Below are 23,329 nucleotides of genomic sequence, written 5' to 3' on the forward strand. Positions count from 1 at the left end.
TGGTGGGTTCTTGGTCTCACTGACTTCAAGAATGAAGCCGCGGACCCTCACAGTGAGTGTTACAGTTCTTAAAGATGGTGTGTCCTGAGTTTGTTCCTTCTGATGTTCGGACGTGTTCGGAGTTTCTTCCTTCTGGTGGGTTCGTGGTCTCGCTGGCTTCAGGAGTGAAGCTGCAGACCTTTGCGGTGAGCGTTACAGCTCCCAAGGCAGTGCGTCCGGAGTTGTTCATTCCTCCTGGTGAGTTCCTGGTCCCACTGGCCTCAGGAGTGAAGCTGCAGACCTTCACAGTGAGTGTTACAGTTCATAAAGGCAGTGCAGACTCCAAGAGTGAGAAGCAGCAAGATTTATTGCAAAGAAGGAAAGAACAAAGCTTCCACAACGTGGAAGGGGACCAGAGCAGGTTGCCGCCACTAGCTCGGGCAGCGTGCTTTTATTCCCTTATCTAACCCCACCCACATCCTGCTGATTGTCCCATTTTACAGAGAGCTGATTGGTCCACTTTACAGAGAGCTGATTGGTCTGTTTTGATACGGTGCCGATTGGTGCGTTTACAATCCTTGAACTAGACACAGAGTGCTGACTGGTGTATTTACAATCCTCTAGCTAGATGTAAAAGTTCTCCAAGTACCCACAAAATTAACTAGACACAGAGCACTGATTGGTGCGTTTACAAACTTTGAGCTAGATACAGGGTGCTGATTGGTGCGTTTAGAAACCTTGAGCTAGACCCAGAGTGCTGATTGGTGTGTTTACAATCCTTTAGCTAGACATAAAGGTTCTCCAAGTCCCCACCAGATTAGCTAGATACAGAGTGCTGGTTGGTGCATCCTTAAACCCTGAGCTAGACCCAGAGTGCTGATCGGTGCATTTAGAATCCTCCAGCTAGACATAAAAGTTCTCCAAGTCCTTACCTGACTCAGGAGCCCAGCTGGCTTCACGTAGTGGATCCCGCCGCGGGGACGCGGGCGGAGCTGCCCGCCAGTCCCGCGCGCGCGCGCGCGCGCTTTCCCGCACTCCTCAGCCCTTGGGCGGTCAATGGAACCGGGTGCTGCCAAACAGGGGGCGGCGCACGTCACGGAGGCCCGGATGCCCGGGAGCCCACCGCAGTGGCGGGGGGCGGGGCTTGGGCATGGCGGGCTGCACTCCTGAGCCCTCCCCTGGGGGCAGGCGGCTGAGGCCTGTTGAGAATTAAAGCGCGGCGCGGGCGGGCTGGCAGTGCTGGGGGACCCGGCGCACCCTCCACAGCTGCTGGCCCCGGTGCTAAGCCCCGCTGAGCCTGCGCCCACCCGGAACTGGCGCTGGCTCGCGAGCGCGGCGCGCAGCCCCAGCTCCCGCCCGTGCCTCTCCCTCCACACCTCCCTGCAAGCAGAGGGAGCCGGCTCCGGCCTCAGCCAGCCCAGAAGGGGGCTCCCACAGCGCAGCAGCGGGCTGAGGGGCTCCTCAAGCACTGCCAGAGTGGACGCTGTGGCCTAAAGAGGTGCTAAGAGCGAGCGAGGGCTGCTAGCACGATGTCACCTCTCAATTACAGTATTGTAGTTTAACATAGCTAATCTTGGCTTCATGAGGCACTGTCTTTTCTGCGTTGCCATTTGGTTTCTGAGGTATTTAAGTACATGTTTCCCTTTTGACATTATCTTTAAAAATATTTAAAAGATTAAGAGTTGAAGGAATCTTAAAAATTTCTAGTCTGATAATTTATCCCAAGTTCTTAATCACCCTGTAATACCTTTGGCCAGGGTTTTCCTGCCTTGTGCTTGAACTCTGAATAGTCTAGCATTATAAATTCATTTTAAGTTTGTTATTCAGAACTCGACTCAATCTTACTATAGCTGTGGTTTGGCTATAGAGAGCAGAAAAAGACTGTCTCCTCCCTTGTTCTATTGCCTGTAATTCTGTTAATGCAGCCTAAGCTTTAGATGATGTCTTGTAGCAGCTAGAACTGACACTTCACTTATTAATTCACTTGTGCATTCAGCAAATATTTAATGAATGTCTACTGAGTACAAGGCTTCAGTTGCAGGTAAACAAGGAGTGAGCAGTGGGCTTTTACATTTTAGTGAAGCACATGTAGAGAAAACACTTCATTCTCTTTCATAAAAGCTCTTGTTAAACCGTGGTCTCTATTGGAAATTATGAAGTAATTATTAATGATGTGTAGGACATTACGTTTTTATTCTATTTTGTTAGGTTGTGTTTTGTTTAAATATTCACTCCACAAATTTTGTATGTTATTTCAGCATTTGAGGAAACCGTCTTCCTGAACTCCACAAATTTTGTATGTTATTTCAGCACTTGAGGAAACCGTCTCCCTGAACTCCACTGCATCTCAGGTAACATTGTATTACATGTTCATCTATCACCCTTCTCTTGTGAAAAATTTTTAAGCTACAATTTGATCAGCACTGGCAAATTTGTCTGGCATGCTAATAAACCCTCTGAGGTACTAACTGACACTGCTCTATATTAGTAATTCCTGTTCTAGATGCAAAATATAATAAAAATAGAAATAATATAAATGAAAAATGTAGACTAAAAAGAATAAGATAAAGCAACAAATATAAAAAAATTTAATAAACATCTCTTCATACGCTGGAAAAAACATTATGTTCTCAAAATTTTATTAGATATTGTGATACGATGAGAATTAAAGACAAATGCGATCTCAATCCTCTTGAAATTTGCCATCCAGTGGGGGGAACTGGCATTAATCCAAAAATCCAAATAGTCACGCAAATATATTTAAAATTTCAGCTCTGATATAAATTTTTTAAAAAGGGTATCTATCTTTTAGAGATACATGTTGAATTATTTGAGATGAAAAGGGAATTGTCTCAAAATAATCTGGATGGGGAATGGGTGATGGCATAATGAAATAAGACTACCGTGAATCGCTGGTTTTTCATTATTAGTCCATTAGAGCTGGTATAGCAAAATACCATAAACTGTGTGGCTTATAAACAACAAAACTTTATTTCTCACATTTTTGAGGTGGAAAGTCCTAGATGGAGGCACTAGCAGATTCAGTGTCTGATGAGGGCCAACTTCATCATCCATGGTACCTTCTCACTGTGTCCTCACATGGTGGAAGGAGCTACCTAGTTCTCTGTGATCTCTTGTATAAAGACACTAATCTCAATCGCGAGGGCTTCAGCCTCAGGACCTAGGCACCTTCTAAAGGCCCTACCTCTTGATACCATTACCTTGGTGGTTAAGATTTCAACATAGAAGTCTGGGGAGGACACAACATTAAGACCACAGTGATGTCTTAGACCTTTCATGCTGCTGTCACAAAATACCATAAACTAGGTGGCTTAGAAACAATGAGAATTTTCTTCTCACAGTTCTGGAGGCTGAGTGGAAAGCCCAAAATCAAGGTGCTGGTAGATTTGGTTTCTGATGAAAGCCCTGGTTTATAGACAGTCATCTCTTCAGTGTGTCTTTACGTAGCGTAAAGGGCAAAAGAGTTCTCTAAGGCCTTCTTTATAAGGGCAGTAGTTCTGTTTACTAGGCCCTGATGATCTAATCAATTTCCAGAGGCCACCTCCTAATATCATCACCTTGAGGAATTAGGATTTCAACATATAAATTTGAGGGGACACACTCAGACCACAGCACTGGATCTCAGATGGGTAAATAAGGCTTCATCATGCTCTTCTATTTATGTATATCTTTGATATTTTCTGTTAAAAACGTTATAAACATGAAAATTCTACTCTGACAGGTGGTACAGAGGAAAGGCAGCCAGTTTGCTGACAGCACATAATAGAGGGATTTCATGAAGTCAGGGAAGTCAGGAATGGCCTCTGACAGGAAGTGATGCAACATTAGACTGGAAGAATGAATGGGAGTATGGAGAACAGATCCCTATACCCATTTGGAGCCCTACTGCAGAGGGACCCATACCATATCTGAGGGACAAAGGGAGCCAGTGTGGCTGGAAGGCTAGCAGAGTAGTAGGTGTAGCTGGGGAATGAGACAAGGACACCGTAAGAAGTGATCTTTGTGTGTCCTAACAACAATAGGAAGCCACTGAAGGATTTTAAGCTTGGAAGTGACAAAATCATATTTGCTTTTGGCTACTATGTGAAAACTGACAGTAGGGGGCTAGAGTGATGCAGGTGGACTGGTTAGATACTGCCAGTTTTTTCCAGAAAACAGCCTTGTTACATTAGCACCCTAAAGCTTTAGCTTCCTTTAGTTTAGACATATAGCCTTCCCTATTGATTTTATCACTTTCATATTCTATAATTCTATCAGCTTTCCTCTAGCTTTTCTTTTATCTTCTTAGTGCGAGTCTCCTTCACCTCCTGTCTGGAATACATAACAGCCTCCACACTCCAGCTGCATCTACTCAGAAGCATTCTTTGCCCAGGAAACTCGTCCTTTTAAAAATGTATATTTCATGAAGAGTTTTGGGCATAATCACGTTTGGCTATCATAGTTTAACTAAAATTGAGTTCTTTAGTTCAAAAGTGTGCATGATGGGGTTGCCAGAAAAATTAAAACAAACAAACAATATCCAGTTAAATCTGAATTTGAGATAATGAATCTAAAGTCTAAATATGTCTCAAAAATTAAGACATATAATACTTATATTAAAATATGGGATGGGCAATAGTTAGGATTTACCACTACAAAACATTATTTTCTGTTTATTGAGAAATTCAAATTTAATTGGCCATTCTATTTTTTTAATTTCATAATTCTGACCATTCTAGAGGTTTGAAAGCAAGTAAATGCCTGTTAATGTAAACCATGAGCCTCAGTGACTATGCCATCCACTTTATGAACAATGGAAAACAATTATGGAAACCTAATTCCAAATATATAGTAAGTTAAAATGGAATATTGCATTCAGTACATATGACAGAACTGTTATTTTGAATATAAAGAAGTGTATAGTTTTAATAAATGGAAAATCAGTTTTCTACTTGCTCCCATTAACAAAGATTGAACAAAATATTTAAAGAATATTGGTTAGGAGGGAAGCCTGCCTAGCATCTTACATTTGTAGGTTCAGACCTGCCTTAGGTCTTGTTCTTATTCCTGTCTGTGGTTTTCTCTCTGCCTCTGTTATTATGAGCAGAGACTTACACCATATCATGATGAACACATGGTCCAACAATAGTTCCCCAGGTGAAAAGAAGTATCTCTACAAAATTTCCAGGAGGCGTTTGACAAAGAGATTTAAAAATTACATGAAAGTAATTATATCTACTGCTTGCCTCCCCACATGCCCTTTCCTGGTATTACTCCATTTGTATTGTTTTAATATAAGCTGGCAACTTATCACATTGGAAAGTGAACAGATGTGGTGCGTGGTGCACTTAACAATCCAAAGGGCATTAAATTTAAATAGAGAAACTATTAATATTTATAAATACAAATGACTTATTTAATTAGAACAAAATTTCATTAATACAGGATCTTTTTAAAGCACTGACTCTTCAGTCTGTTAAAAATGAAGCGCAAGAATGAATGGGAGTCCAGTTTGAATAATTCTGATAAATTCTGTAATGTTTTCTTGCAAACAGTTGTTCTAAGTCCTCTGATTTGATAAGATATTTATGCTACTTTGATGATATATAGACATTTCAAGTACCTTATAAAACACAATATTAAAACTGTGACATATCAAGTTGTGCTTTAAAATTTAACTCTATTAGAATAGTAGAAATATTTAAAGTTATGAATTTCATATATTTATTGATAAAATATATTTTAGGTGAAAATGCAGAACTTATTTATAATGTAGAAATGCTTTGTTTATTTTTTTCACTATTGTGAACATCATGGTTGTGCTGTAAAAAAACCCTGATCTGCATACTGGGTTTTTTCTTATAACAGACATACATGGGCTATTACACTTTCAAGCACTTAAAAAAATATATGGCACCTAAAATCTTGGGGAAAAATATAATACAAATGCAAATTAGTTGAAGAATCAAAATAATATGTTTTTATTAATATAGTATATTTAAGTTTAAAAGGAGCTGCTTTAATGGAATCCCACAGCATTTATTTTAGGGCAATTGGATACAGTGTACTGATCATGAATTTCAGAGATGAAGAAATGAAGATGGATATATATAAATGTGCAAATGGCTATAATAAAATATTATGTGCAATGAAGATTCAGCAGAATTTCTGCAGAATAATGAAATGGGCCATTAAGAAGCAAATATTCAGCAACCTGGGAATAGAACATGACTTACGAGAAAAGTTTAAATGTTAAACAAAACAAATTTTAAATCTCTAAACAAAGATCTGTATGCTTAATGGGTGCATTCTGTTTATTTGATTTAGATGTACATGATTTCTTAGGGGGCGGTGGCTTTCTGAAAATGTTGATAACAAGAAAGAAACTGGGCAGAAAAGTAGATTGAACAGCTAAACTGATACAAATGAGGATTATGTTTGAGACACAGTGTAATAGGGAACAGATGGGAAGACCATTTTCTATGTAAACTTATCGTGGCTAGGCTCCAGCTAGCTTCAAATGAAGTATTGGCTATCATCTCTTTAGAAGATCCAGGCTTAAGCAGAACTGGGCTCTAGTTCAATTAGCCAAAAGTCAATTCACCCAATGACCAGTTCACTTGTTTCTTTTAAATATTTTAGTTTTAGTTGACCAGTTTTCCTTTTTTCTACATAAAATCTTCAAAAGTTTTTAAGGTGCTTCTGATTCCTATCCATGTTGCTGTGTCTAGAGACCAAGGAAGGGAGAAAAAGAAAGATTGTAGAGCAGAGGAACATGTTTTTGGATACAGAGAATTCTTGTCAATATAGTCTTTATAAATACATTGAACATATTTTTATTATATATTAAAATATTATTGATATATTTATCTAAAAGAGAACATTAACACATTAGGTAAAATTTATCTTTTAGTGAATAAATTGTTATAAAAATGTTCCTTTTATTTGAGAGAGACAGAGTCTCACTCTGTCACCCAGGCTGGAGTACAGTGGCATGATATCGGCTCACTGCAGCCTCTGCCTCCCGAGTTCAAGCGATTCTCATGTCTCAGCTTCCCCAGTAGCTGAGTTTACAGGCACCCGCCTCCCACGCCTGGCTAATTTTTGTCTTTTTAGTAGAGATGGGGTTTCACCATGTCGGCTAGGCTGGTCTCAAACTCCTGACCTGAAGTGATCCATCCACTTCGACCTCTCAAAGTGCTGGGATTACAGGCATGAGCTACCACACTAGGCTGTCATGAAAATACTTTTAGGAACTTCATAATTGCATATATTTATATAACTATATAACATATTCATAAATATTAACAATATTGCCATAGATATTTTAGAATACCCACATTTATTTATAGTTCATTTTAATTTTATTAATAGGTCCCTCAATTCCTGATCCCTTCTCTACATTTCTTGCTCTACCATGGTTCTCGCTTTCTTCCATCAATCACCTGCTTCTTAAATGCTGGCATGGGGGACAATTGATAAGATAGAATTATGTATGTATGTATTTATAAGATAGAATTAGAATGATAAGAAACCAGTAAATTTGGTGAGTTCATGTATTGACTGAAATCTGTGGCATTTAACACTGGTTGAAGCAAGGTTTTTTCTGTTGACGAAAGAAAATATACAGAAATTTGGAACTTAATCCATAAGATAGAATGAATTAAAAGCCTAATTATTGGCTTGGAATTAGCATTTTATATTCCTTTTTGTGTCATACCTATTTTGGCTAGATATTCATGAAGACTCGTGATTTAAAGCAATATTTATTTAGGGTTAGTTACTATCATGTAAACTTAGTAATCCTCCAGTAGATTTGCCACTTCGTCTTGGTTTTTTAAAAAATTGTATACATTAAGATCTCCCATAGTAAGTCTTTGTATATGTGTACGTGTTTATTCTACCAATTATACTACCAACATTTCCTTAGTAAGATGGGATTAACCAAACTAAAGGAGTGGATAATATTTCATGTATGTGATTTATTTGTTTCCAGATAATGCTATTAAATAAGAAAAATGCTGAAATTAAAAGAAGGAATAATGTGGAGTTTGCTTTTAGATTAATTTATTTCAGAGATTTAAGGAAATGCATACATCAAAAGCAAAGTATTCCCCAATATTTTGAATAGAATAGCCTTAGAGCTTCCCATTCCACTGGGTGACAAAGTGCACATTGTTGTGCTGTGAATAGGTCTCTTGCACCCTTATCTGGTTATCCCTGTGTGGTAGATGACACTAATAATAATCAATTTTACTGAAGGCTTTAAGGGGTAGGTGATTAGCCATCTTATCTTATAGCTCCTAGGAAACAAACAAAAAACCCCAAAAAACATAAGTTAAGCAACCATTGTCTTTTTTGATTTCTTAAAGAGAATTTAAAAAGCTTAGTAACACTTATTAATTCTAATCAAATTCACATCAAAAGGATTGTGTTCTGAGAAAATAAATGAATGCCACCAAGGAACATCCCTTCCACTCCTATCACATCAAGTTAGATGTAATAAGTAGAAAAGCTGAACACTACTTCCAGAAGCTATTATTCTGAGAGACTCATTTGGTAACCAAAGGAAGATATTAATGGGTGAATTTTTTGATGACTATAATGGAAATGAAACCTTCACAGAGTGCTAATAGATGATAGCTTACTGTTTTCTTGATTTCCAGATGTGCTGTTACCTGGGAGTTCTTTTGAAAAACAGGGGACAAAAGTTGAGAGTGATCATTATACTAAAAATAAAGATGCTTCAAATCTGAAAATATTTATAGAGGCTTGCTAGGAAAGATAACTGTTAGAACTTTGGTTCAAATGAATGAAAATATTGAATTCCAAAAAGCATCCAATGAATGGAAGCTTTGTTCACTTTAAATTCATACAATTACTCAGATTAACTTAATATGTTTTATTAAATGTCTTTATTTATTAGTAGATAGAAATGATTCATGAAGCAGTATATTAAGCTATCAACCCATAAAATCAAGTTTCAATTCCTACTGCAGGAATATTTTTGAATTTGCAATATCCAAAATATTTCCTTGATGCCTGGAACTGGTTTTGTAAGAAATGACATTTCTTAATTTTTATTTCAATGCTGATTTCTTACCAACTCTTTATGATTATCATGACCAATGTAAACGTTGGTTCACACCCTTTTTCAAGTTACCACAAATTCCAAACTTGTAAAATTAGAAAAACTATGATCCATAATTATATTTTTATAATTGTGGTTAGTTCTCATTAATATAGGTATTATCTATACTACACTCCAGTATTTATTCTGGAGAAAGTAATCTATTAAATAATGAAATATGACAAATATGTATTAAGATTTGGAAATGTTCTCTTTAATTACATAGTATATTAATGTAATTTGTTCAAAGCAGCATATGTTGTCATAATGAAAGTTTTCAGCCAAAATTCTTTCTTATAGCCAAATAGATGTTTGAAATAGTCGTTGCTGCTGAAAAATAAACAATTAGGTAGGGAAGAAAGATGTAGATGTGATTTTTCCAATATGTCCTACCCCTCTTAATTTATTCAGGCCACCTTTTCCTTTAAGATCCAAATAGAATATATCCACATCCACAACACTTACATGAGGAATCCTTTTTGTATCCTCCTTAATATCTTTGGCACTTGAGTAACATGGAGTAGAGGTCACATTTCATATATGTCAGTCATTTTTTCCCTCCTCCTCTTTCTTACCTATAACTCTGAGCACCTGCTACTTGCTGTCATGTCTTATTGGCCAATTGCGTCCCATGTTGAACATCACCCTTGTATAGGGCTGTGAAGAGATTTAGAATTTACCCTATTTGCAAACTAACAGGTTAGCTTGCCACAGTTTCATGAACTCTAACAGGCAACGTGAGACTCCTGGGTCAGAGACAAATGACAAAGCGTTATCCCTTACAAAGCATTGTCCCTTACCAATGTCATGGCCAAATAATCAACATTTTGTCATTTTCCTAAGCTTTGATTCCTATAATGCCACATAACAAATAGAGTGGATTATAGAAAAGAACCCTGAGTTTAGAAAATCCCAAACTCTTCAATACGCTGTAAGAAAAGAAGAGAATATTTGCCCCCAGAGAGCAGCATTGTCTTTATTACACCAAACAGCAAACAAACCTGCCCTCTACATAGAGAGAGACATTATTTCTGTCTTCAAGGCTGTGAGCTATACAAACATCCTTAGAAAGATAGTTCAGAACAATAAGTTGTTTAGTGCCTCTGCACTCATGTATCCCAACACATTCTTATTTTCCACAGTATATTCCCAAGGTTGTCATGTCTGGCAGAATATTATTGAAGTTTTGGCGATAAAAGAGTTCCAGAAAACAGTATTTAAATTAATCTTTAACCACTATTCTTAGCAATTTTTTTTTTTACTCCAAAGAAGCCATTTGTCATTTGTCATATCCCTTAGAATACCCCTCTTATCTCAACGTATTTCAGGGACTTATTTTGGTTCTACTGAGCTAATCTCTCCTCCCTCTTGGTCTATTCTCAGAAATTCAAATTTCTTCTCTTAATTATGCAGGTCATTTTTTCTCTTTGTTTTACCTTGTCTTTCAACATGAAGCTTTGGCCATACTTGAGATACCAATGGCAGAAACTGACCATATTCAGAGGTCTATCAAAGCCATTTTCAAAAAAGAAAAATGAAATAAAGGATGGAAGAAAGGAAAGAAAGAAAGACAGACAGAAAGAAAGATAATTCAGAAAGCATTCAGATAATCCTAAAAGCCAAAATCACTAATTCAGTGAATGTTGACCTTAGCCTCAGTTCCTTCTTTTTATCAACAATTATTTTTAGTTGACTTCAGGACAAAGGGTTCTGCTAAGCATAAACTTTAAGGAAGTATTATGAGATGTCATCCTGTATTTTTTGTTCCTCTTGGTTGAAGGCAGGGAATTTACAATGTAAATAACTGAAATACAAAGGATCTCTGATGTTAAAATAAGGTACTTGAGAGAGAGAAATGAGCTATCTCCCAAATGATATAAGCCACATAGTTTATTTTGATTCTTATGTGCTGCCTACCTTGAAATCTATTCTCTATAATTTTGTGGCTTCAAGAAATATTTTATTTTGCCCTCTTGCTATATAAACAAATTATGTAGAATTCACTTAAAAAATAATCTCTGGTAAAAAGATGAAGAAGAAAACTTGTTTCCCAACATTATTGTAAGACATTGTTATATATATTGTATAAATAAATAAACATATATAATAACTTTCAAGATATGCATTATATAAGTGACTCAGTGAAATATAAGATTAATAAACCCTAGTTTCTGATTCACTATTCTCATCTGCAGATAAAGTTTATTCCTTAAAAAAGGAAAATAACAACAACAGAGCATATAGTCATGAAGGAACTCTTGTTATCACAGCAAATAAAGTGAAGTAAGGGAAAATGGCTATGGGTTGCAGACTACAACTCAAATATGCACAGCTACACGTATTTAAATAGCTGAGGATGAAAGTCTTTTATATTCACAAACAGGTTATGTGAACTGAGTTGGTTAACTGATAGGTAAAAAGTCTCTGTATTTATGAAGGAAATAATGTATATAGTGGCCCATTTCCAAGACAAAGTGCCTTGAATCAGCTTAGGTCAGCAAACTACAGAAGAAACAGGATATACTAGGCCCCTGCTTAGACAGCTGACACCTGCTTGTCAGCTTCCCTCTTTTCACTCCCTTCTTCCTGCCTTAGTTGTCTTCACCCAAACCAAAAAAGTTTAGTCTAAAATGAAAGTTTACTAGCCTGCAAAATAGCTCACTTTGTCTGTTCTTATCAGCCTGCCCAGCTGCTTAGATCATAAGTCAAATACTTAAAGAGCTCATAATCTAACTAGGATTGAAATGCATTGTGGGCTGCAACAAAATGCAGCAAGACAACCCTAAAGAAAACACCTAAATCCCCTACTCAATAATCAATAGGCGATGTCCAGGAAGATTGTGACCCCATAGTACCCAGCCTATGAGGAAAGGGGGAGAGACCTCTGCACTAGGGAATAAATTGCTTGTTGTGACTTTGCTGGGTGTTCCTGCCTATCAGACACCCTATCTTGCAAGACCGTCATTAAAAGTCTCAATTTTTGGCCACGTGCGGTGGCTCATGCCTGTAATTCCAGCACTTTGGGAGGCTGAGGCAGGAGGATCATGAGGTCAGGAGATAGAGAGCATCTTGGCCAACATGGTGAAACCTGTCTCTACTGAAAATACAAAGATTAACTGGGCATGGTGGCACGTGCCTGTAGTCCCAGCTTCTCGGGAGGCTGAGGCAGAAGAATCACTTGAACCTGGGAGATGGAGGTTTCAATGAGCCAGGATTCTGCCACTGCACTCCAGCCTGGTGACAAAGTGAGACTCTGTCAAAAAAAAAAAAGAAAAAGAAAAAGAAAAAAAAAGTGTCACTTTCACTGTTCTCTGGGTCTCTGAGTCCCTTCTTTGGGCTTGGACTGGTGAGTTTGTTTCTCACAACCTGGTGGCCCTTATGAGGATCTATGTGCCTGCGTGGAGTGAGACTCCAGCCAAGAGGGGAGATGCGTTCTACCAGATTTAAGTGACCCACCCTCTCTGGGTATCCTAGCTCCCTGCAGAAGCCTTGGCCAAACCTGAAACTTTTATTCAGGAGGCAGCAGAAGTGACACACGGAGAAAAGCAGGCACTGTGGCAACCAGGCAACCTAGTGCATGAGCCAAGGTAAGAAAAGTGGATTCTAAGTGCTGCCTTGGTGGTTGGGCATTTTCAGAGGTCTCAGGATGTGTAAGAAACCTCCAGTAGAGGGGGTTGAGTACACAGGGAAAAAGCTCAGACACAGAGACTAACCGAAAATGGGAAACAGAAATTTTAGGCCTGAGGAACAAATGAAAGGGGTTAAGTAAAAAGACCCCCTCTGACATTCTCCCAGGTAGTCTGTTGGGGAGAATGTTGCAGGCTTGAAGGTATAATCCTCAAACCAGGGACAAGGAAAATCAAAAGATGATGAAGTATTGCTGTTTTATCTAACTCAGAAAGCCCATTTATCAGCCTTTGGTCTTTTGGCCTAAGTTTGGCTCAGATGAAGATTGGGTGTGCGAAGCTTTAATTCTCTATGTCAATGATAAAACTCCATTCTCACAAGAGGAGATGGGTTATGCTGTTTGTTGGTTTGTTGGATTAGTGAACTAGCCCCATATTCCCCCTTAAAGAGGAAGAAAAAGCAGAGTAAGGAGCCCTTGTCCAGTGAAAAGCCCTGGGATCCCCTAACATGGTACCCCCTCACTGCACATACATCTCACAAAGTAGAGGACAGGTAGATCAGGGGGCAACAGGAAGGCCGGAGGAAAAGGAATCTGGGGGTCATGAAGGAGCTGAACCCAGTCTTGCCTTAAATACTTATCCAAACTTGAGGAAAGAATTAAAACAATGTAAGAAGGACATTGAGAATTTCCCTATTCCTTCTAAACAGCAGCTGTCTGTCTAACATGTACGCTCTTAGAGAAGTCCCTATGGGGCAGGGAGAAGTTGGATTTGTGAGTGTGCCTTTAACAAGTACCAAGGTTAGGAATTTTAAAAACAAAATGAGGCCACTCTTGGAAAAACCCCTCAGTTTAGCAGCTAGATCAATTTTTAGGACCCAATTTTTATACTTGGGCTGAGACAATGTCAATCATGAATGTTCTGTTTACTGGGGGAGAGAGGGGAATGATTATAATAGGGCAGCTGTGACCATTTGAGGGAGATAGCATCTTCTGGGGCAAAGAGTCCTGCCAGCTGAGCAGAAATTCCCAAATGCAAATCCCAGTTGGGATAACAATAACCCCAGAGATTGGGTCTAAATGCAAGATCTTAAGGAGCTAATAATAATTAGAGGAAATAAAGAGTCCACTCCTAGGACACAGAATGTCTCGAAAGCATTCGAGATCCAACAAGAAAAAGAGACTCCCTGTGCATTTCTGCAGAGGCCCAGGGATCAAATGAGAAAATATTCAGGATTAGATCCGGAGGACCCAGTCGGGCAAGGCCTTTAAAAGGTTAATTTTGTGACGAAAAGCTGGTCATAATTGCTGCAGACAATTTTCGTTGGTTATAGATGATGATACTTATTATCCATTTCAATCATAGCTTATTCTCTTGCTGCGTTTAACTGCATTACTCCCCATGGTTTTGCTAAGATGATACAAAACTAAGTAATTTAATTAATGTCAGTTCATGACTAGTTAGTCCAATCTAAACTAATTTGTTTTTTACATTCCTGACTTATGTTTGGCTGCTAAGAAGTGATAGCTTAAATGCATCTAAGATAAGAGCAGGGATTTTGTGCATAATGAATATAGAGTTTGCCAGAGTTGAGAGCATATATATTGTGAGAAACAAAATCACCCATCCAAACTGAAAGAATGGACTTAAAGAACAGTGAAAGTGAGACTTTTAATGACAGTCTTGCAAGATCGGGTGTCTGATAGGCAGGCACACCCAGCACGGTCACAACAAGCAGTTTATCCCCTAGTGCACAGGTTTCTCTTGCATCATGAATTGCTACAAATTATTGTCTTTCAGTTTCAGTGGGGTGATTAAAGTTAGTTTTCATCTCTTAAAAATAATTTCATATTAATCACCTTGCACAGTTTCTGGTATGTAGAAAGGGAGAAATAAACATTAATGTTTTATTACCATTACTTATATAATATTTAAACGATTAGCCATATAAAGCTTAGTAGGAGGGCTATGAAAAAAGTATAAAGGACAAATTATTATTATCTATGCAACCTTTGCATAACTTTTCCATGCTATCTCTAACCTTTTTGATGAATACTTTTAGAAATTAATTGATGTAATGTGTTTGCTGCTAAGTAATGAAAGCCTCCTACTGGGTTAGGTTTTTGTTTATTTATTTTTGACTTTTTGGCTGTTATAGGTGTCATTTAGAATTTGGTTAGCATTTACGTAAGAAATTTATATGTCACTGCTGGATATATACCCAAAAGAGAGGAAATCAGTATATCAAAGAGATAAGTAAATATTCTTAAGCAAGAATTCCTGAAATGGCTCGATGAGGAATATCCATTTTCTGGGCATGTTGTGACTCACAGGCAGCTTGTTAAGTCCTGCCAGCTGAACAGCCAGTCTTCAAATAACCATCTTCTTTCACAGTGTGTCAGACGTTTATCTTCTTCCTACCTGGCTGACCTTGCCACATGTGTTTCACAATACACCCTTGTTTCTGTTACAGCCAAATATTTATTCACCCACCTTGACTTCCTTTTTGCTTCTTTCACTGGTCAATATCCAGCTGCCCATTGCTTTCACCTCACTTTGAGTAGTTGCAAGTAGTGTTTATCTGATTTTTTTTTTTTTTTTCTGATTCGGATTCAACCCAAATCTGTATTTTGTGACTTTTGGGCTTTGAAATTTGATTCCAGCCACCAACTTCCATGCAGTCTTTTCACAGAACTCTCTAAGAGGAATTTCTTCAAAATACATTGCTGATTTTATTTCATGACTCTTCAAGCTCTTGATTCTTTCTGTTTTTTCTATTGTTACTTTTTAGACTTAATGATTGCATTTATTTTTGTTATTAATATATCCACAGTCAGAAGGCAGGAAAAGTATATCCAATTCCCAGCGAATGGATGTTCACTGACATCAGACTAAGTCTCCTTTTAATGATTATTTATCCTATCTGAGTTTGGAGAAGTGAGAATTTAATAAAAGGAGCATGGAAGAGAGAGAGTCTATACAACACAGTAGCCTCCTACCTGGTGAATAAAGCAATTACCTCAACTACATGTATGTTTTTCTTATATGCCACATATCCATGGGTTTATCAATACAGAGATGCTTCAAAGTCGATTTGTAGAAATAATCTATTTTGTTAGTCATGTAGATATGATAAACTAGCAGATATTTTAGTGTGGCTATTGTCCATATCAAATTTTAGTAGGAGGATATTGAGGAGTTCTGCTTCTGATTAAAAACCTATGTGTGATTTTTAGGCCTGACCAGATGCAGCTACAAAGACTTTATTTGACAGGCCTCACCAGGGAAACTGCCCTACCCACACCAGACACGGTGCCCAGTCAAGGGTACTGCATTCTCTGAAGGGAGTTGCAGTCAAGAATACAGGCTCTCTTTGCTGGTCATAATCTTTCACATATTTGCATTTTTAGTTTAATGCTTCATCTGAGGCCATTAGCAAAGGTACTCTTCAGGTGTTTCCAGGGGTCTCTTTTTAGGGGAGAAGGGAGAAACCTTAAGGATACTTTCCCAGACTGATTCAGTAATCAGTACTTTTCCATTCCTAGCTTCAAACTCACCCCCTTCCCACCTTCCCTCTAGCCCCACTCAAATCCAAAAAACTGACAAATACTTTTGTTTGTAGATCCCTGAAGGGTGAGACAATCCCTATGTTTGCTTTAATCCTCCTGACTCTCACTCTATGTGACATTCTATGGGGGAAAATGGAGCAGGGGAAGTGAGCATTTCTTCTGATTTTAGACTCTTGCTTACACCATCACAGTAAGGGACTAAAGACTGAACTCTTTATTTATGGCTTGTTTCTTTGATTGGTGACTTTGACACCAGACAGCTCAGTTCTGTCTCTCCCAGCCCAGCTGAGCTCCTGACAGATATATGTGTAGAAAATAAAAATAATATCTATTTTTCTAAAATTAAATAATTAGTAGTTTTTGTATTTAAAAAAAGTCTAAATAAAGTAGCCTATATTTTGATTGAACCTTTTTAAGTCACTTATATTTTCTAAATTAAATAATTTATAATAATTTTAATTTTCAGAAACATAAAAATAATTTTGTATAAAAGAGATTCCCTTTGTTAACTAAGCTAAGCTGGTGATTTCAAAATGAAGCTAATTAAATACAATTCACAGTTGATTTAGGATTCTTAGATTGCTAATGAAAATACAGCATCTCAAGTCCAAAAATATGAAATCCAAAATACTCCAAAATCTGAAACTTTTTGAGTGCTGACATGACTCTACAAGTGAAAACTTTCACATCTAACCTCATGTGACAGGCTGCAGTCAAAATGCAGCCAAAACTTTATGTGCTAAATTGTCAGAAATATTTTATAAAAATTACCCTCAGGCTATGTGTATAAGGTAAGTAAAAATATAAATAAATTTTGTGTTTAGATTTGGGTCCTGTTCCCAAGATATATCATTCGGTATATGCAAATACTCCAAACTCGAAAATAAATAAATAAATAAATAAATAAATAAATAAATAAATAAATAGACAGATAAAAACAGAAACACTTCTTGCCCTAAGTGTTTTGGATAAGAGACACTCAACCTGTATTGCTATCACAAATGAAGGAAAACAAATAAATGTACAAAAAGTTAGCTTCTCTCACAAATTTTATTTTATTTTAATAAAGCTTCAAAAATTATAAATAATGTCTAAGCAGATTTAGAATCTCAACAATAAATGCTTAGCCTTAGAGTACTGCATTTTTGTATTATAATTTGATGGCCACTTCTTGCATGGTTTCTACAAAAATTAAACAAGTTCCTCACCCATTTTTATCAAATATCTTTTAAGACACAGTTTGGATGATCAAAAAGGAAGTGGTAAATTTAAGTATTTAATATATAGACTCTTTAAGACATTGGTATTTATTTAAAACTTTGTTCTCAATTATTTTAATGTGATGTGGTTAGTCACATTTAAACAAAAAAAGAGAGTTTTTTTCTTATCAGCATGAAATATAATAGGAAAATAATATTTATATGTTAGAAATTTACACTTTTGAGCATTATTGCATAGAATTACAAAATAATGAGCTTGTCTTCTCTTCAGGAAGACAGTAGGGCAGAATCTCCTAACTTTTGGAATAATCTCTGATGGATAGTCTTGGGTTTGTGTCAGTCAGTTATAAGCCCCAGAAGGGAAATAGCTCATGAGACTTTTAACAATTAATCGTGTCTGTAATGACATTTGCACAATTAATTCTAAACAAAAAGGCAAAATAAGTGATCTTTGCATTTTCACTTGTTCAAAGTCAACATTGCTCAACAGAGAAAATCAATTTTCTTGAATATGACTTTTGCATCTTGTCTTTAATATCACTGTGTTTTTGTAGCCAAGACGAATGTGGTGTAGAAGAGCAATCAGATTTTTGTCAGTTCTGTAGGCATAAATCCAGGGTTTAAATTTAAAACCTGAATTAAGTATACCAGATATGGATGAAGATTTACTATAAAATTCCATTATCCCTGACTCCAGGAGATTGATATATCCTTGGATATATTTTTTAAATGCCATGCCTTTTCTTGCCATTTTTGCACTGCTTAATATTTTTTTCTTCCCTTTTCTTTGGAACAAGCTTTCAGTATTTAATACTGGAATGCACAACTTTATGATGCATACTATAGCATTCATTTTTCATAATGTGATGAGTGATCAATTTTAAAGCACTTGCCATTCTTCTGTAATGTAATATCTAATGTATAGAAGGTTTAGTACTTGGAACTTATTAGAAGCAATGCTTTTCAGAAAATAGAGATATTTATCATCATATTATTCCTAGTCTAGTTTTTCTCTATCTTTGCTCATGCGTAGGTCTTGACATTTTAATTTAGTCCCACAGGGAAATTATCTTCTGCCATTTCCTCTCTCAAGACTTAGAGTGAGTTCAAAAGAAGCCATGGACACAGAGAAAGCTCTCCTTTGGGGAATTTGACCATAGAATAATTTGAATGAATGCTACATATTTTTTAAAAATTGTATGCAATACAACAGAATATAAGATTAAGTGTAAATGAAGAGTAACATAACAAACTCAGCAAGATGACAGGAGAAAGGAAAACATTTGTTCCTTATTTAAATAGTCTCATTATAATTTTCTGTGCTATTCAAGTTTACCAGGGACTGTTAGAACATGACTTTTGGAGTTAGGCTTTCATGAGTTCCATATCTTGCTGGTTTTGCCCTTTACTTAGACTATCACACTATCACTTTGACAAGTTAGTTCAGCCTTCTTATGTTTATATTTTTAAAAAAGGAAAGGAGGCCAGGCATGGTAGCTCACACCTGTAATCCCAGCACTTTAGGAGGCCGAGTTGGGTGGATCACGAGGTCAACAGATCAAGACCATCCTGGCCAACGTGGTGAAACCTCATCTCTACTAAAAAAAAAAAAAAAAAAAAAATACAAAAATTAGCTGGGCATGGTGGTGCAAGCCTGTAGTCCCAGCTACACAGGAGGCTGAAGCAGGAGAATTGCTTGAACCCAGGAGGCAGAGGTTGTAGTGAGCTGAGATCTCACCACTGCACTCTAGCCTGGCGACAGAGAGAGACTGTCTCAAAAAAAAAGAAAAGGGAAAGGGAAAGGGATGGGGAAGAAGGGGAAGGGGAAGGGGAGAGGGGAAAGGAAAGAGGAGGGGGAAGAGGAAGAAGGGGAAGGGCAGGGGGAAGGGGAAGAAGGGGAAGGGGAAGAAGGAAAAGGGGAGGGGAAGGGGAAGAAGGAAAAGGGGAGGGGGAGAGGAAGAAGGAGAAAAGGAGGGGGAAGGGGAGGGGAAAGGAAAGAAGAGGAAGGGGACGGGGAAGTGGAAGATAAAGGAAAAAGGAAAGGAAAGGAAAAAGGGAAGGGAAAGGAAGGGAAGGGAGGAAGGAAAGGGGTAGATTTATTGGATGTTTTAGACACGAAAATGAGCTGGGACTGGTGTTTTCCCATATTCTCTCACCCTTCATCAAAAGCAGGAGAGGTTCAAGGCCTGAGTATTTGCCTCTGGATGGCCATTGCTGGTATATTATTAACTTCTCTTGAGATCAAGACAATACAAAACTCAGGTCTTCTCTGCCAAGGATCCTGTCTAGGAAATACTGAGTGTTTGGGGGTAGTTTCAAAGATTTTCTAAATAGATAGTAAGTGCTGAGAGTATTTTACTTACAACTTTTGGGTGAAAGTTTTTTTTATTATTGTACTAGTAAGTAAATTTCTACTAAATTTGTAACTAATTATTTCATTTATCCAAATAAGCACATTTTAAAACAAACTACTTAATATTTAAAACTAAAAATATTCCATAAAATTTCAAGTCCTTTTCTCTTCAAGGCAATAAAGCTACAATATTCTTTTAAAAATTGCTACACGGATTGTGAAAAGAGCCTAACATATTGCTTGTCACATAGCATGCTCAATCAATGTTATTCCCACATTCCTCTTAGCAGGTCCTGTTCTTCATCTATAGTGAATTGCTTTTGATTTCAAGGTCTTAGAAAAAAGCTTTTTCCTAAGAAAGTAAATTATGTTATTGTCAAACTACTTTTATAAAAATGATATGTTGGATTCAGTGGATAACTTTACGGATTGGTTTTCTAAATATGCATGAAAATGCTAGATTTTTATTTTCTGAATCATTGCTGTGTTGATGATTGTTTGCCCACTTTATTACTTCACTGAAAAACAAATGGGATCAAACAAAATATTGCTGCTCTTCTCTTTGGAAGCCTCGAGTCATTCTGGATCATATAGTATATTCTGTATTCTGACTGATGTTTTAACAATGTAGTGTTGCTATATTAATACTATATTCTTTAAATTGTAATATTTGTTATAATATTTTTGTTTACTTTGAAACTACAGAGTCTACGCTTTTTATCAATATAACATTTTGTGAATTATAACAAAAATATATAAATATTGTTTACTAAAGAAAACATAATCAAGCTTTGGAAGGATTAAAGTTAGTGTTATTCAGAAGTCTTACTGAAGACTATAGACTGAAGCCTGTAGCCCTAGGGCAGTTCTGCCAGACTGCTCCTGCTTAGTGTTTCAGCCACTGCTTATATACAAGTGGTGGGGGTTCAGTATGTGCAAAATCACATCAGACTTGCTCAGGAGTTACATTAAAGCAGAATCACATCAAGCTTTGGGTGTAAGGGTACATTTGGTTATAGATTACAGAAACATAATCACTGCCCCTGTCAGAAGTTATCTTATGTGCAGGGAAAGGCAAGGACTAGGGTCCTTTATCTTGTAAGAAAAATATAGTAGTAGCTCAGACAAGAGACACTGGGGGCTCTGCACGCTATCCTGTTTTATTTCCAAAGCCTCCCTTGAGAGAGCTGCAGATGGTAACAAAGTCAGGGGTTTGTGAAATTTTGCTAGCAAGCAGAAAGGAGCAAACGTGGTTTGTAACATTTGCTACTTTGTCTCACAATATATTCATGAACTTCACTTGTGATTAAGAATAAAACCGCATTTTAATGTAAAATTTACATGCATTAAAGTAAAAGAGAGCTGGTTGTAGATAACCTAGTTTTACTGGCACTAATGTCAACATTTGCAGTAATACTATTGTATTAGTCTGTTTTCATGTTGCTGATAAAGACATACCCAAGATTGGGCAATTTACAAAATTGTACCCTAAAACTTAAAGTATAATAATAATTAAAAAAAAAAAAACAATAGTGAAATAACAGCAAAAAATAAAAAAATAAAGAGGTTTAATGGACTCACAGTTCGACGTGGCTGGGAAGGCCTCACAATTATGGCAGAAGGTGAAAGGCATGTCTGGGAAGGCCTCACAATTATGGCAGAAGGTGAAAGGCATGTCTCACATGGTGGCAGAGAAGAGAAGAGAGCTTGTGCAGGGAAACTCCCCCTTATAAAACCATCAGATCTCATGAGACTTATCCACTATCATGAGAACAACATGGGAAAGGCCTGCCCCCATGATTCAATTACCTCCCCCCAGGTCCTTCCCACAACAAGTGGGAATTCAATATGAGATTTGGGTTTGGACATAGCCAAACCGTATCAACTATGAATTAAGTTTTTAAGTTTTAAGTAGTGATGTGCTGCGAATGTCTAAGAACTGGCCTCAGGGAGGGAATCTGGTTTGAAGAATTTGCAGGCCTCCATAGTATAAGGAACTACCTCATCACCATATTCAAACTATCGATAGTTTAAAAATCTGCTTGAAAAAAATCCTGAAAATTAAAAAATAAAATGGCTCTTGTGAACCAATGTCTTCGGCCAGTCTTAGCACTATGTTGGGATTAAGTAAATATCAACTGTGACATACAGGCATGACTTTTTTTTTTTTCATTGTGCCTTGCTTTTGTGCACTTCACAATATTACATTTTTTACAAACTGAAGGTTTGTGGAACCTTACATCTAGCAAGCTTATCAGCTCCGTTTTTTTCAACAGCATGTGCTTGCTTCATGTCTCTCTGTTACATGGTAATTCTCACAATATTTAAACTTGTTAATTATTATCATATCTGTTATGATGATCTGTGATTATTCATCTTCCTTTTTCTGCATCAAAAATTTTAATAAAGAAAAATATGCTTCTGAGGGAAAACAGCTAAGCTCATTGGTCTGTAGTCCTTTGAATAAAGCAATATGATACTTGTGGTAGTATCCCGACTGTGGAGCCCACCCTGTCTTCCATACGGTTCGGAGGCCTTCCACTTGGAGACAAAAATAAGTCTTGCTCTTATTTTAGGAGGGATATATCCACTGAGATGAGAGGTCAAGCTAGGTTTTTAATGAAATTTATTTTTTGCTTTTATTATTTTTTAATTGACACATACTACATTCATTCTGCATGAATACATTCTGCATATGTATGGGGTAAAGTGTGATATTTTGATACGTGTATACAATTTGTATAATCAGGGTAATCAGCATATCTATCACCTCTGACACTTATTATTTTTGTGTGAAGAACATTCAGAATCCATTCTTCTAGCTATTACTCTGAGCTTCATTTTCTTCTTGTCGGAATACGTACAACAGCATGTCTAGAAAGACTTTGTTTCATTGCAAATGTTTTGCCACAGCCAACATGTTCACATGCAAAATGGCACCTTTTTTCTCATGGAAAGGATATGGATTTGTAGAGTAAACACAGTTGTGTAGGTTCTTCCAGAGACTTCTCTTGTATGTCAAAAATATCCCTTTCTGGGGCATGAGTGTTCATATGTTGCTTAAGATAATGTTTAAATGTTTTCTGGCCTGCTTCATATGTTGTTTCCTTTTTATAAGTTTCTCTCACATGTTTCAAAACTTCTGTTCATGCTTTCACCACAAAAGAACACGCTTTTTGACATATAGAGCCCTCATGGGCCTTGCCGCTTGCTGGATGGATGGGGAAAAATGCTTCCCACATCTTTCCTGGGTACAGTTGAATAGTGGTTCATTGGTATGCTGGCAGTGATGGTTTTTCAGCTGCTGCTGTTTGTAAAGGTCTTCTTCCAACCTCCAAAATTGCATATGTATATATATATATTTTTTGCTGGTTTTCATGTTTGCCTGTAAAATGTCTCTTCAAGTTTGATTTTTTGTTGAATTTTTAGATCACAGCTACTAGCTGCACAAA

At 37.1% G+C, this 23,329-nt stretch overlaps 1 long non-coding RNA gene across 1 annotated transcript in view; it reads left to right on the top strand.

The window, feature by feature from the left end:
• The first annotated feature begins 1,084 nt into the window (after window positions 1–1,084).
• The window catches only part of LOC129398349 (uncharacterized), a 303,592-nt gene continuing 281,347 nt past the window's right edge, over window positions 1,085–23,329 (top strand). The window contains exons 1-2 of the long non-coding RNA XR_008626034.1: window positions 1,085–1,601; window positions 2,238–2,330. This is a non-coding gene — a long non-coding RNA (uncharacterized LOC129398349). The remainder of the gene's footprint in view (window positions 1,602–2,237; window positions 2,331–23,329) is intronic.

Source organism: Pan paniscus, chromosome 6 (assembly GCF_029289425.2).
Source record: "Pan paniscus chromosome 6, NHGRI_mPanPan1-v2.0_pri, whole genome shotgun sequence".
Lineage (NCBI taxonomy): Eukaryota > Metazoa > Chordata > Mammalia > Primates > Hominidae > Pan > Pan paniscus.